The sequence below is a fragment of the Aphelocoma coerulescens genome (assembly GCF_041296385.1).
Source record: "Aphelocoma coerulescens isolate FSJ_1873_10779 chromosome Z unlocalized genomic scaffold, UR_Acoe_1.0 ChrZ, whole genome shotgun sequence".
Taxonomy (NCBI): Eukaryota; Metazoa; Chordata; class Aves; order Passeriformes; family Corvidae; genus Aphelocoma; species Aphelocoma coerulescens.
The window spans coordinates 32854888-32871456 of record NW_027184085.1 but is presented as its reverse complement, the minus strand read 5'-3'; the positions used below and the strand labels follow the sequence as shown (position 1 = coordinate 32871456).

At 37.1% G+C, this 16569-nt stretch overlaps 1 long non-coding RNA gene across 1 annotated transcript; it reads right to left on the bottom strand.

Moving 5' to 3' along the window:
• Positions 1–5719: 5719 nt before the first annotated feature.
• Positions 5720–11311, bottom strand: LOC138103752 (uncharacterized). The gene is made up of 3 exons (XR_011147840.1): positions 11049–11311; positions 6420–6572; positions 5720–6338 (listed from the first exon to the last, which is right to left on the bottom strand). It is a non-coding gene; the product is annotated as an uncharacterized lncRNA (long non-coding RNA).
• Positions 11312–16569: the final 5258 nt, after the last annotated feature.

The window sequence follows — 16569 nt, the reverse complement described above, 5'->3', positions numbered from 1 at the left end:
TATATTGAGACTGTGAACAATATAAAGTAAATATGTAGCCTAGACAGCAATTACATTAGATCATGTGTTGATTTTACTCCACTTTGTTCAGGGAATGAGGTATAGCTACAGGTAGAAGAATATATGTAGTCTCATGTTGCAAGCTAGCTCCACTTTTTTATTATTTTCATTTAAGTCTATGTATTCCTAATGAGTGTCAGCTTGACATCTATCTCCCCTGACCAGTTCTGCATCCTGACCACGTGACTCCTGACCACATAATCTGTTTTAGAAGTATGCTCAAAATTACGGAATTCCTGAGTTGCTCTGATATTCTGCATGAGCTTTCTGGCAGTATTTCATGACCTAGAGTATCCTTTGTGTTATTCAGTCTTTTATCTTTTCTAAGGTATCATTTCTGAGAATCCAACCAAGTTAATTTAGATGTCAGTACTTTGACAAATGACCTCTGAATAATCCAGCAGCAGTTTCAAATACAGTCTTTGCATCCCTGGGCCCCTGTCACAATGGCTAAGACTTCTACAGAAGCTCTTCCATGAGGAATGTAAGCAGCAAAGACAGTAGCTTCTTAAAATGTTGTAGCTTTATGGATTAGATTATCATATTTGTATAACCTCCAAGAACACTCAAGAAAATACTGGGGGTATATGAATTCTTATTATCTGTGTGCATAATTCTGGTTTTGTCTACTGTAAATAGGGAATACTTATCTGGCATATCTGAAGAATCTGTCATGTATTGTGCTAATAAGATTATTTGTATTTTGCAACATTCCTGCCAAATACCTTGATTTTTTAAAAAACAGATTTGGGAAGCTTTGTGCTAATGCCTCAGCTTGGTCAGGCACCATTTTAAACATTTCTTTTGGTGCTAATAATATATAAGTGTGCCAAGTCATGGAGACCCACTTCATTCTGAAACCTCTTGGTATGACAATAAACTGAGGAAATGTAGTCTCATACATGAGGGTCACTCAGCCTGCTACAAGTACTCACCCAATTGCACAGTATTTATTAGAGGGTGGTTCTGACCTCATGCTTCACAAAAAACTATTCTATTATTCTTGTGACATGCAGCATAGGGGAAATAGCTATTATATTGATTTATATTATGGATGAAGTGTTGTTTGTGGGTCCAAGGTCACACTTGCACTCCCCTGACTGACTCCTGGAAGAAAACATTTTCAGTCATTGTCCTTTTTCTCTATCCCGCCATTGTGTAGTGAGAAGCTGACATTGGTATTTGAAAATATTTTACAAGATAGTAAATACACATAGGAAACCATCTCTGAAATAGAAGGAGGAATTAGAAGGCCTATATCATCAAATCACACTGTAGATGCAAGAAAATAACAATGCTTCAATGCCTGGAGGACACCACTGCAAAGAAATATTAAATCTGAAAGACAATATTTATGATAGAAAATTTCAGCAAAAAATAGTAATTTCTCCCAGTAGCTAAAGAAAATCTGGCTGTGTGAATATAGGTATTTGCTCTTAAATAGGGTTCTTATTTTTTAAACATAAAAATACATCACCATGGGAGTTCCAAAAGATAAACTGTGCCTGGATACAGCAGAAGATTTAGTATTCCAGTATCCCAGACTAAATCAATAACTGGCATCTTATCTGGTCCATTTATTGAGAGAACATGATTTGCTTTTTCTTTGCATCATGTTAATGGATTTCTTTTCCTATTGAATAATACCTCTGTATGAATACTGTTTTAAAGCTTATTTGGGTGAACATTTCCTTTGTACAGATTATATACTTATCTAGGATTATATACAGCAGAGTGCTGCTTACAGAAATGCTGTTACTTGAGTCTGTTATTTTACAGTAACCAAAGTAATAAAAAATAATATATTTCACTGTTAACTTCACATAAAGGTTTGGGTAACTATGCAGCCTCCAACTCACCTGGAAAGTGAAAATTCTGAATCCACGCATCATTATCAGCATTCAGGGTAGTAGAAAAATCTTAAAAACATGTAACAGCAGGTAATACAATACCTTTCACTGATGTGATTTTTTAAATCATTATTTTCATTTAAGTACTGTTGGTTACATTGAAAGGAATTGTCATAGAAATTATGGTTTACAGAACCAGAATTACTGCAGATTAGTTTACATACATGTTACTAATTTGCTTATTCTTTTGCTTTATCTAACTTGCTGTTTCTTGGACTGGAACAGTAGTTGTTTGCCACTGCCTTAAGTCCCAGTGGACATACTGCCTTTGCCTTCGAGCAAAGCCTCTTAATGAAACCAGAGAATACTTTTGTCTGTCTTGGGCCCATGTCTAGACAATATTAAGTATGAGTTGCAGCTCTAATGACCTCCAAGAGGCCCACAACTTTCTTTCACACTCTTTTGCTTTGCATGGCTAAAAAATCTTCAGCTATGTGTTTCTATTTATTGCAAAATTTTTATTATTATATTTATTGCAAAATTTTATTTAGAATTTTGTCAATTGTCACATTATACCTGTCCTTGATAGCTCTTCAGTGCCTTTCACTCTGAGCAATGGAACGTCCTAGTGTCTATTTACTTTTAAAATCCCTCAGAAGTAAGTGTAAGTATGTGTTTGTGTGTCTGTGATGACTAGGGGACATTAGACCACAAGAGAAATGTCACACCATTCTTTGTTTCCTTCATTTTGGCATATGCAGGCCTATTCCTTGACCATTCTTTTCTCTAGTATTTCCTTTCCTTTCCTGAAAAATATGTGTTGTTTTACACATTAGAAACTTGCTATTTCTAAATCTCATTCTTTCTTATTACCACCTTTTGCTCGTTTCTCTGTTTTGATCATCCATGCAGGTAACATGTCCCTGTTTTTCTTCTCCTTCAACCAAGTCCTTCTTCCAGTTTAGCCCTGCAGTTATGTTGCTTATTGGGCTATCCTTCTTGCTCAGAGTTGGCCCTCCATGTTCTATTTTTCAACAAAACAGTATTGACAAATTCTTACGTAAGCTGGCAGCTTCCTATATTCCATCCTCCTCCAGTTCTAACCTACACTGTGGACTGCTGTAATCTCCACCTTCTCTGTTTTTTGGAACATCCATAAAGTCTTTCAGTGTCTGCACACAGTCACCTTTGTTTGTCAATCATTGTGTGGCCCTGCCAATCATCTTACCTCCTGTTGCCTGTTCTTTTCTTTGGAAAAATTAAAACACTTTTTCATCCAGTGTACATCAATGGGTTTCTTCTGCTCAGTTGGATGAGTCATCACATCTCTGCAACTATGTAGTCTGTAGTCTCAGAAGTTTTGTTTCTTTCTGATGTCTTGGAGTTGAAGTAGAAGTTGGCTACTAATGAATTGCAGTATTGTGGGAAGTACTGAAATATTTTCCTTTCTTCTCCAGACCGGTTACTTGCATCACAAAGTCCTTTTACCTGAGGTAATTGTATAGAATGCACATAGCATTTATTTATTTGGGGCTTTAGAGGGCACATGCTGTCTGTGCAAAGCCTTTCATACACAGTATTTCTCATATATTTAATCTCACTAAATGACATCATATACTACTATCCTAATATAGAGAAGACAAGACCTTCCCATGTGTGCTGGTTTTGACTGGGGTAGAGTTAATTCTCTTCACAGTGGCTGGTATGGGGCTGTGTTTTGGATTTTTGCTCAACACAGGGTCAATAAACAGAGATGTTTTTGTTATTGCTGAGCAGGGCTTACACACAGCCAAGGCCTTTTCTGCTTTTTGTACTGCCACACTGGGGAGGAAGTTTGGGGGTGCGTGGGAGGCTGGGAGGAGACATAGCCAAGATGGGTGACCCCAGCTGACCAAAGGGATATTCCAAACCACATGGCATCATGCTCAGGATATAAAGTGGGGGAATAAGGAGAGAGGAAGGATGTTTAGAATGATGGCATTTGTCTTCCCAAGTCACTGTTACTTGTGGTGGGGCCCCTGCTCTCCTGGAAGTGGCTGAACACCTGCCTGCCCATGTGAAGCAGTGCATTAATTCCTTGTGTTGCTTGGCTTGTGTGCACAGCTTTTGCATTACCTATTAAACTGCCCTTATCTCAATCCACAAATTTTCTAGCTTTTACCCTTCTAATAGTCTCCTGGATCCTGCTGGTGGGGGAGTGAGCAAGCGACTGTGTGGGGCTTGGCTGTCAGCTGAGGTGAAACCATGCTGCCATGCAGAAGCACTCATCCACACATACTCAGTAGTATATGCTGGCAGTAGGTCCATTCCTGCCTACTGCTTCGTGACTTGTGCCTCCTCTTTTTCAGCAGTCACATGGGGATGCAGTGCCAGCTTCCCTCCCAGGAGTCTTTCTGTGGATTTCACAGAGACCTGGGCAGAACATGCAAAGCTAAGCACCTTCTGCTCAGCACAACAGCAAAGTGGATGGTGTCTTTTAGGAAGAAGGGGGAAATAGGAGAAGTAACATCTGCTTCAAACAAAATGTCCAGCAAGTATAGTTTACCTGAAAGACAGTGAAATTGTCTCCTTCACTGCTACCATGTTGGCTAGTTTTTTATCGATCATATTGCAATGATAATGACCTGGCTAACAGATGACTGTAATGCTGATACAGTTCTAAGAATTAAATTTTCCTTCACATCCAGATGGCAGAAGAGTGTAACCGAATGGTTTTTATGCCAATTCACACTGGCTGGGAGCCTATGCTGAAGGCTATTGCAAAGTCCCAACAAAAAACCTGGATATAATATAAGTATGGTTAACAGGGCTTGTCTTAGCATATTTGGTAATGTTGACTCAGTAAGAGTAAAATTAAAACTTTTGGACACTTCTCATATAAATCTAAAGATTTACAGAAAGGAGCCAGCAACTGCCAGTGTGAGATAGTCAACCTGATGAAAAGGGAACAGGAGAGAGATTAAATGCTGTCAATTACAAATTTTCCTTTTGGAATTTTTTTGGTCATTGGTTTAGGAGTTTTCTGGGGGTTGGGAAGAGGAACGAAGCTTTATTTCATGTCATCTTCAGTAACCTTAGATATTCAGACTGTATTCCAAAGTACCTCTCCTATATGGATTATATGGATTGATAGTATTGAAAGAAACCATTAAGGTGTGTCCTTGACACTTTCACTTATTTGCAAGAAAAATTGTAACTGTTTTCAGCAAAAAAAGCCTGTGAAAGAACATGGATCTGAATTATATATTGTACTGTTAAGTGTGGCAATGCAAACTATGTAAATCTATTTTTACATCTTTTGTTGCTTTACATCTCATAATATACTCAATTCTTTTTTATAGTACAGTTCTTCCACTATGTTTAGGGCTTAGGTGATCTCACCACTGTCCAGTTTCTTAAGAATGTACTGCCAGACTTTACTGAGGAACCCTAGTATAGTGCCTGTCCTTATGGTGCTGTATGTGCACAGTAAATCCAGCTTGTCAAATACAAACCCGCCCCATAATACATTGCATTCCGAGTAGGAAAAACATTATGTGCACTATAAAATTGGTCTGAATATGCTTGTATGACATGTACATGCTTGTACCAACATCAAATCTGCAGCAGATGTGAAGTATTAAGCATCAAGGCCACACTGTAATTCTCAGGACCTCCTTCAAACTGGTCCAAGGTCTTTAGACCTCAGCACTAACAGACAGCACAACATAACATAAATTGTTAATCTGAAGTCTCTCATGTAACAGGATTAGCCTTCCTATTCAAGTAAAAATATAAAACCAAATTTTATTCAAGATCATTATCACTGCATCATAAGGATATCTAAACATTTCGTAGAAACACTACTGCATTTTTCTCTGAAGTAAGTACATTGACAATAGAAAGACAGTGATCCAATAGTATAAAATAAAGGGAAGTGTAGTAATATAGTGGATGTAAGATGTCAATTTAGCTAATATAATTTCATACATTTTCCAAACACTACAAAAAGAAAAGAGAGACAAAGGCAGTATTGGGAATTCTAAATGGAAATCCTGAAAACAATATATTATTAGACAACTGATGCATCACTAACAATAGTAAAGCTAAGAATAATTTGGGCCCATAACTAAATAGAGAGGGACCTTAGTAACAGAGGATACAGAGAAGGCAGATTTTACTGAACACTTTTTTTGCATTGGACTTCACTGACAAGACCAGTCCTCAGGAATCTCTGAACCAGAAGACTAGGGTAAAGGAATGCCAGAAGAAAGACTTTCCCTTGGTTTGGATTGGGTTGGAGAACACCTCGGCAAACCTGACATCCAGAAATCCATGGCTCCTGATGAGATGCATCCAGAAATGCTGAGAGAGTTGGTGAACACCATAGCTGGGCCACTCACAGTCATCTTTGAAAGGTCATGGAGGATCAGGAGAGGTGCCTGAGGACTGGAAAAAAGCAAATATCACCCCAGTCTTCACAAAAGGCAAGAAGGAGGATTCAGGGGCCTAGCAGCCAGTCAGCCTCACCTCAGTCCCTGGAAAGGTGATGGAACACCTCATTCTGGAGGCCATCTCTATCCACATGGATGACAAGAAGGAGATCAGGAGTAGTCAGCATGGATTCAGCAACGGGACACCATGCTTGGCCAGTCTGATTGCTTTCCACAGTGAAACAACCACCTGGATAGATGGATGCGGGGAGAGCAGTGAATATTGTTCTACCTGGACTTCAGCAAGGCTTTCAACACTGTCTCCCACAACAACCTCAAAGGCAAACTCAGCAAGTGTGGCCTGGATGAGGGGACAGTGAGATGGACTGAGAACTGTCTGAATGGCAGATCACAGGAGATTATCAGTGGCACAGGCTATGGTTGGAGGCCTGTCACAAGTGGTGTTCCCCAAGATTCAGTACTGGGCCTGGTATTGTTTAACTTCTCCATCAGTGACTGGGGCAAAGGGGCAGATGCCTCCTCAGCAAGTTCAGTGATGACACAGAGCTGGGAGCAGGGGCCAATACCCCAGAGGGCCGTGCAGCCCTTCAGAAGGGCCTCGACAGGGTAGAGAGATGGGCAGAGAGGAACTGTCTGAACTCCAACAAAGGCAAATGCAGGGTCCTGCACTGGGGGAGGAACAACCCCAGGCACCAGCACAGGCTGAGGGGCTGATCTGCTGGGAAGCAACTCTGTGGAGAAGGACCTGGGGGTCCTGGTGGACAGCAAGCTGTCCATGAGCCAGCAGTGTGTCCTGGTGGCCGAGAAGGCCAGTGGTGTCCTGGGGTGCATTAGGAAGAGCATTGACAGCAGGTCAGGGGAGGTGATGCTGTCCCTGTACTCAGCCCTGGTGAGGCACATCTGCAGTGCTGTGTCCAGTTCTGGGCTCCTCAGGACCAGAGAGACACAGACCAGCTGGACCAGGCCCAGCAGAGAGTGACACTGGTGATTAAGGGACTGGAGCATCTCTCTTATGAGAAAAGGCTGAGAGAGCTGGGCCTGTTCAGCCTCAAAAGGGAAGACTGAAAGGGGACCTCATCAGTGTCTATAAATGTCTGAAGGGACAGTGGCAAGAGGATGATCCAGGCTCTAGGTTACTCAGAGAGATTGTGGAGTCTCTGTTGCTGGACATATTAAAGAACCATCTGGATACAATTCTGTGCAGTGTGCTTTAGGATGACTCTGCTGGAGGTGAGACATTGGCCCAGATGACCTTTTCAGTGGTCCCTTTCAACAAGACAATTTTGTGATTCTTTGAACTACAGGTTAATTAGAAATTCAATTGATGTTTCATAAATGTCTATAAAACTGTCACCACCAAAGCTGACCCATTGTTACCCAATGTGTTTAAAGATAACAATGGGCTTTCAGCTATTAATAGATTCTTTTTGTTTTATTAGTGGATTCCAAAAATACTCCCATTTCCAGAAAGGGCAAGCAGTGAAAATAATAAGTCTCTTACAAGAACACACGAGTTTGATAATAATTAAGGTTCCTACAATTATATTCTTGTGCAGTTTCTTTATTATGCTGTCCCTAAAACAAGCTGTATTTATTAATAGCATTTAGTATCTATAGATAATTTAGTACAGATAATTAAGATAATGTGACAGGACAGAGCTATTTGAACAATCTGTAAGCTGACAAAGCATTCAGTTTGATTGAGAGCTCTCTCCCAAGATACACCACAAATGCTCAAATGTTACCATTTAAGGCCAAACATAATTAGCCAAATGCAGTTTTGACTTAAAAATTTTAAAGTATGTGTGTATAACATAGCAATAATATTAATACTGTATTTATCAGTAGTAGCAGTAGTAGTACTAGTATCAATATTCTTACCTCCTTGAAACTGATGGGTGGGAATAAATGTATGGTTTTGTGCTATGCTAAATAACAAGCACATTCAAGAGCAGAGAAAACTATTGAAGGCAATAAAAGCTGTATTTACTTTTTGTTTCAGCTCTTGTTTTGGTTTTTTTTTTCAGGAACTTGTTCAGTATGGTTTCTTGTCTTTTGCTTAGAGTAAGTCATGAGTCACAACATAATTGGAGTATGATTAATGTTCAAATGACAGACACTTTCCAGATGAGAATGATGTCCCAATCAAAGGTTGGATGTTTCCTCAGATTTGTATTTTTTGTCAGTATTTAGACCTGACCACAAGTATAAAGTGCTAAAACCTCAAAATCATAATGGGTTATGATCATTCTTTCCTAAATTATTATGTATCTACATGCTATAAAACTTTTGGAAAATCATGCCTGAGTCCTGAAAATTCACAAAGCTCTTGCAAGGATCAATTTCTTCTCAGAAAGAAAAGTAACACTGATCATATCACTCCTTCTTTTGTATCCAAATGACTTCATAATTTCTGTCTCAGTGTTTTCATAACCATTATAATACTAAGGGTGAGGTCAGGAAGGAATTTTTCAGCTCTTTTCTCTGGTTTTAATGCCTACTGTTATACATCCATGTTTTTGTTTTCATCATGTAGATGACAGCATTTATAATCATACAGGTTTATGAGAACTCAGTTATATAAATTATCCAAACAACTTAATACACTGAAGCATAAAAAGGAAAAATAAAAGTAACTTATAGCTTTTTCTTTCTTTCTTTCTTCAATTATTAATTATTATGATAACAGAGGAAATAACTCACAGATGTCTACCTTATATGGGCAGAAGGAAACTTTTATATATGACTAAAACTACTTTAAAATTTAATTAATAATGTAGCCAAATATTGAAACAATCTGCATTGATTTAATATCTTGGACACTCATGTTAAAACAGCACAGAGATTCTTCTCACAGTAGACTTGATTTTATATTTTTCTATACATACTGTTGCTGCAAGTTTGGAACGGTTGTACCTGTATCAGGTAAGTGCAAGTCACTTGTGCCATTATCTACAGCCCATGAAGGTAACAGAAAGACTTCTTTATTTTTACTGGATTTTGGATTGCATGTTCTTTTGCCATTCCCTTGTACAAGCTGTACTTGTACAACTACAGATTCACAGGTTACCCCCATCCCCCCTGCCGAGAAAACAGCAGGAGACAGGGATATCCCCACTGCTGTTTTAAAGATACTGTTAGCATATCAGTTGCTCCAGTTCAGTTTTTAGTTAACAACAGTAGTTGTATATGGCAAAGAGCAGGTTTTGGTTTGTTTTAGGTTTTTTGCATCCAGATCATTAGACAAATCTTATTAAGTGGACTATTTATGACTACATTTCTGTTCACAGTGAACTAGCAGGACCTTCATTCCTCGTGAGAATTTTAACACCACTTTTCTGGTATTTAGGCAAACACACAGGATTGGTTGAGAGAGCATCTCACTGTAATATTGGAAGTTCTTATTCTGGTAAATTCTGCTTTACTGTTAGGATTTGGTTTTGTTGTTGTTGTTGTTTAATTAGTTGAATGATATTTTAAGTTCCTAATGTGGCCTAGTCAGGCAAATTGAATCTATGTCTCCTCTCTATTTTTATGTGTTAAACAAGTAAAAGGACCTGGAATGAGATGAACATGCTTTAGTGAAAGCCACAAAGCTGTAACAGCTGAGCTAAAGCAACACTTGATTGAAGGGAAACTGAAGTGTCCAAGAAGATATTAGGAAAAAAACCCAAAGTATCTGTTTGCTGCATTGAAGAGAGTAACAGGCCAGCTTTCTGCCTTTCTCAGACATCAGTAACATATTTGGTTCACTTTTTTGTTTCATATCTGGTCTTAAGAATACTCAGTACCAAGTGCACCTACTTGTAATTCCTGCAAAAATGAAATCAAATATTTTTCTCGTTCAGTTCACTGCATGGAAGTGTGGTGGTTAACCCTTCTTTCAGTTAAAATAATCAGACAATCACACAATCCTACCTACAGCAAAAATCTTTAATGTAAAGATTAAAGAATTAAACCTGCTATGCTCTACACCACACAACTCACACACTCAGTTGATGAAACAATAATTTCCAGATTTCTCTGCTAAGAGTTTCCACCTCTGAAACCTGAATATAGAAATTCATTCTTTATTTTTTACTTTTGATTATCTGGGGACTGAAAGGCAGATACAGGTATAGGATTCCTAGCCAAATATTAGGGACTATAAAAATGGCCAGAAGTGTATTTCCTAATGATATGCATTAGGAAAAGCATATTGTAAAAATTTAAAATGAAAAACTGAGCTCTTCAATAGTACAGATCTTGTTTGGTCATCAAGCCATGCCATAATTCCATCAGTTCAACTGGAACTTCATGTTTTCAGCTGAACTGTGGAGAATGGAATTTTTCCTTCATTTTAAAAGGCCAGGGTGAAATTTCTCTCTTCATAACCTTGCTCTCAACAAGCAAAAATACCTGAATGGGAGAAAATAATCCTGTTAACAGAACTAAGAGATATTAGAGATGAGAAGTAAGAGCCTAGAGTAAAAAAGGAGGCTGGATGAAGCTTGAGAAAGGACAGGGCATATAACCAAAATGAGGATAGGCCAATGAGTGCAATGGCAGCTAGCATCCTATCATTTCCAAGTACTCAACTAGAATCCCTTACAACATGTTGTAAGATTTCTGTGCTTGGAACCATAAATTATATTGATAATTTTTTTGGGCTTTCCTAAATCTGGATATACTCTCAGTTCACCTGCACATTTTTTACACACAGTACCTCATTGTGAAGAATTTCTAGATTTGAGTATCCAAATGCCAGCTGCCTTGAACTCTACAGCAGTGCTGCATATTTCATAAAGCATTTTAGCAGCTTAAACCATGTCCTTCTTAGAGCTCCTCTCTCTGATTTATACTTCACAGCTCCAGGGTCCTCTAATCAATAGAACAAGAAGATAAAGATTTTAAAAATGTTTAATAGGAACAATCACTCTTTAGAAACCAAAGAGATGCACATCTAAGAAAAATCCCAAATACTTACTAGCCTTCATTTTATGCATGTAAAATAAGGTGAGCTGTATTTCAGGAATGTTGAGTTGATGCCTTTTCCTGGTCTTAAAATCAAGAATCAAAGATGGTTAGAAGGGAAAAAGGGATTTTACCTCTGTATTTATTTTAAGGATCCTTAGGTATACCACATCCAGGTGGAATGCACCGAAATGCACACCACAATGCACACACACAATCGATCTGGTATAACACTACAGGTCTTACTAATTAGCATATCTATCAAAGATTCCCCAGTGAGAGGCTCAAGTGAGCCCCCCTCCCCGAGGAACCTTCCCCTGGATGGTTCTATCTTGGTTTACAGAATGTGTTCTGGAGAGGACCTTGGGGTCTGGGGCACACTGATCCCTAGCTACGAGGCTTCTAAGATGTTTAGTCTCCTAGCTTGACAAAATACATCTAAGAATGTAGGCTAAAAACATTAAGAATACAAAAGATATAAAAAGGAGTATAAAAGAAAAGGTGAAAAATCACCATGGCATCAGAGTAATCACAGCTCTATATAGAATTTTTCAGAACAAAAGCTGCTCACTGGAGGCTTTATAAAGATACAACTTCTAAACCTCACTTGTTTAAAAGTAGGCATGAATAGGCAGTATTTTTAAGATTAAAAGATATTTCCTTCCTTCAGTTTAACTTCTCAACTTGTGGTTCTATCGATATAATAGTTTCTGAGTCTTTTAAGTGAAACCCATAGGTTTCAAAGACCCACAAGAATTAGAATGTCTTTAAAGCTAAAACCAATTTTTTTCTGTATCATAAAACAGAGAACAAGTTGTTCCTTTTTTACCTGTGTTTCTGATCACTTTTTGCTAAAACATACATTTCCATTGACAATCAGCTGCAGCAGTAAAAGAACTTATGCTGTCCCATCCCGTTCGGAACAGTGAGTTGTGGCATCCAAAACCAGATACAGATCTTCCTTTTCATGTTTCTTTAAAGATTAAAAAGGAGATTAATAAATCCTTGAGACATGAATTACTCAAATCAACTAAAATCACAATAGCCACCATCATTTACCTGCTCTATATTACACTTTCTTTTCCTATAAAACTGTGAAGGTTTTTTTGTTTAGATACCTTCTTCATTCAATATCTGTCCATTTCTGTATTAAGTACTCATCCTTTCCTGTCTGACTTGTCTCAGAGAGATGCTCATGTAGTCATATACACATACTTTGTTCGAAACTCTCTACTATCATATATGCATATGTACATATGTACATGGCTTATAACCAGCTAAACAAAGCTGCTAAACCTTAACCTGTTGGCTTTTTCTCTGTGGGTATATGCTTATGAATGATTTCTAAACATACAGTAGGTAGAGCATAATGATGAAATTACACTAGCCAAGTAGATGTAGTGGTAGACCCTCATGCTCCAAGTGGAAAAAGCACCAGCAGATGGGCTTTCATTTAAAATATATTATATTTAAAATATAATGTAGTCTTTTTCAAGTGAAACATTAGCACTAGGTTATGGACCTGCACTCAAAACCACAATCAGTGATCTAAATAATTATTCTTTTGATGAAGAGTATCTGATATAGCCACAAATACTACAGTGTTAATATAATAGGAATTATATTGTCAATTGATCTTGATGACCCTCTGAGCTAAATCTGAAATAGAATTTGTACATTTAATCCATGTAAGTCAAAATATATGCAGTTCAAGAGACAGAGACTTGTCCAAGGTTTTCCAATTCCAAAATAAATTTTGTTTTCATTCAAAGAATGTTCTTCTGTTTCGTTTATTCTTTTTGTTTGGTATTTCCTATGACAATTGGCTGTGATGTGATCTCTAACTCACAACTTCCTTGGACATTGTGTGTACTAAGTCCGACCATTATAGAAGAGTCTTGAATTACAGGAATCCTAAGAGTGAGCATTCATGAGCCAGATCTAGATAGGCAAGCATCTTTATACTTCTTTTTGATATGTAAAACATGTTTAAAAGTGTAAATTCATATAGTTACACATATTTCAGATATGCAGAGTTCAGAACAACATCATAAAACTGATTTTGATTAACAATATGAAAATGTGTGTTGAGACATTTCCACATTTACTAGTGCTTTTGTATTCTCTCATCTGAAGGTGAAGAAGAAAAATGTCCACACTGAAAATCATATTTGATGTATAACTCAAATGAAGAGAAATATGAAGGGGCTTCTTCTGAGCATGTATTAGAAAGAGGTTGCCTACCTACGAGTAATTTTAAGGAGTTTCTTTAGTTAACAGATTTGCAATCTAGCACAGTAATAGTTCAGTTCAAATTAACTCAATAAATGCACACAGATCACTTATTAGGGATTCAGCTAGGTGGAGAACACTGGGAAAGTTTGAAAAAGATGTGATAAGCTGTCCATAATAAAAACCTAAAAAAACCCTCTTTACGTACATACAAAAAGATAAGTAATAAGTATATGATAATGGGATTTTGCATACATGTAGTATATACTTTTCTGTGTTATAGCAGCAATAACAAACAAAACTTGAGACTACACTAATAGAGTAAGTATTTCTGTATTGCAGATGAGAAATTTTAGAGAGAAAACTATTTAGTGACTTTCCCAAAATACTGGAATTGATTTGGAAACTTACAACTTAGTTTCCAAGTCTGAGATTCTTTTTATACTATCCTACAGAACTTCTCTTATTTAATAAATGGATACATTCTGTGCTCCAATCTAACTGTAATTCTCGCTCCTCTCTGGAGGAGCTTACAACTAAGATGGCATTTTAAGTCTATGTTATTTGTGCCTATGTGTTGAGATTTGCATTTATGTGCTGTCCTGAGACACCAAACTGTTGAATGCCATCTTGCTTCATTCTCAACCTCTCCCCAAGGACTTATAGGTACTTCTTGACCAACAGCATTCCCATAGATACAAAAAATCACACTTTTTTGGTGTTTTCTAACCATTTGGGCTTTTTTCCCCCAAACAGCCTTACATACAATCCTCAGGTGGATCCCATTTGGGGAGAATTTATTTTGGGCTCATACAGTCCTATTCACAGTTATGTGATCACATATAAGAAGATAGAAACATCAAAGCAGCTAAAACCCAACACAGTATTTGAAACAAACACTGCAGACATTCACTTTGCTGTTGTCTATATTGCTAAGACTCTACAAATTTTATAACAATTATTATTTAATGAGCATACTAAATATCTAGCCAGGTCTATGGTAAACCAAGAGATCAGAAAAGCTGGGAGGGAGCCCATACAATCTCTTCTGCAAACAATACAAAGGTAACAGTAATTAATAAATATTTTAAGCATTCTGATTTAGAGAAACTAAAACAGTTCTGAAGGAACCATTCCATCCTCAGAAAAAAAAAAATGTTCCTTTTAAAATTTTCCATAAGGCATATTTTTGCCTTAAAAAATAGAAACAAAGCTAATAAATTACATTTTAGAACTCTGTTTAAAGACACTCATGGAGAGACTTAGACTAACAGAACTCAGAAAATTCAAATATAGAAGTAGAAACATAAATGTAAGAGGGGTGTAATTCATGCCATTATACCTGTTTGAAACAATTTGTGTGAGTTAAGGATAGAGTGCCAGTATAAACTTTGAATTTATTGGCTTTTGTTGCTTTAAATCAAACCCTTCACATTATTTAAACATAGTTTTTGTATTTAATATTCAGAGTGATAGAACACGTACATTTGGCTGAAGATAGATACATAATTCATGTTGGTAGAAAGCATACCTTATAACATTTAAGTGGTTTATTAAACTTGTTTCATCTGATATGGTATAAATTCTGTAATTGACAGCAAGTCATAGGCAGATCATACATTTATCATATTTAATATTACCTTATATCCTTATGTTACAGAAACTATTCTGCTTTAGCCTCTCAAGGGTTTGGGGTTTTTTCTTCTTTTGGAGAGAAAATACATGAAATATGTTAATGTTGTTTAAAAATGACTCAAACCTGAACTCCAACATGAAATTAGTTTAGTGGCCTCAGCTCAGTCCGTGACAGATAGTTGAGTCTACCAGGAAAACCATCACACGTACTTTAGCACCAGTCAATAGGACCAGCAACTTCTGATCTAAAGAGACCTAGGCAATGAGCCTGGGGAGGTTGAATGACAACTTATTTTAGGGACCATGAAATCTTGAAGTTAGAAGGGGAGTCATATTGTGCAGGGAGATTGTTTCTGTACTCCTTGTTCCCTCTCAAATTCATAGAGGAATTATTTGAAAGTACCCCACCTATTTGATGAGGAGGGATAGAAAAAAGAGATAAACAGGATTGCTCTCTCAGGCAGTGGATTCTACTCAAATATGCTTACACTAGAATTTTCTTTCAAGCCATTTCTGTTACCTGTATGGCTTTATTAATATGGACTGGGGAGAGCCTTAGTGTGGAGCAGGCTACAGCTAGATCATAGTTTTACAAACATTATGACATTTAACAATTCATTTGTCTGCATCATAATGGATTGAAATGTTAAGAGACTGCAATAATTTGTTTGACTCTTTGCTCCTGCTTTTGGCTGTTGAAAACTATAAAGTTGTATTTTGGTATGGAACTTCTAATGCTAACAAGGCATATCTAAATTAAGTAGATGGGTCAAGGTGACTAAAATACCATAACGATTATGACACAATAGGGGCTAACCCCTGTGTTTTTTAAAGAATGGATGAAAGTAGACTATTAAGTAAGTAAATTTCAACTAGTACCTTTTTCTTCTGCTGCTTTTATTTGTTTGGTTTTTTTGGGAAGCCTGTTGCACCAGCCTGGAATAATGTTCACTTAAAAATTTTTTTCTCAAAGAAAGATACAAGCTGTATAAAACGGTGAAAGAACATCACGGTTGGACTATACAAGTAATATTTCTCTTTATTGTAGTATTTGTACCATGCACCTTTTTCTTCCTTTTTCCCAGAAAGAAATGACTTATTTAGAGAAAGGTCTCAAGAGGTTTTTAAAAAGGTTGTTACAAGCTACAAAATAAAGAAGGCTTTGGGAATCATTAAATCAGTAAACCATCATAACTAATCCTGTCTGGATATGTATTAGTGTATAGATATCTGGCTACCTGATTGTTTTCCTTTGAGTTTATGATAAGTTTCCATGCTGTGAGTTTTTTATTTGACTAGTTCCTCATTGCATCTCTGCAAAATCAGGTTACTCTGGTTATAAATATGATGCATTTACTGACTTTATTGACTTCATGCTTTATAAGGTACAGCCATTTTCAGAGATA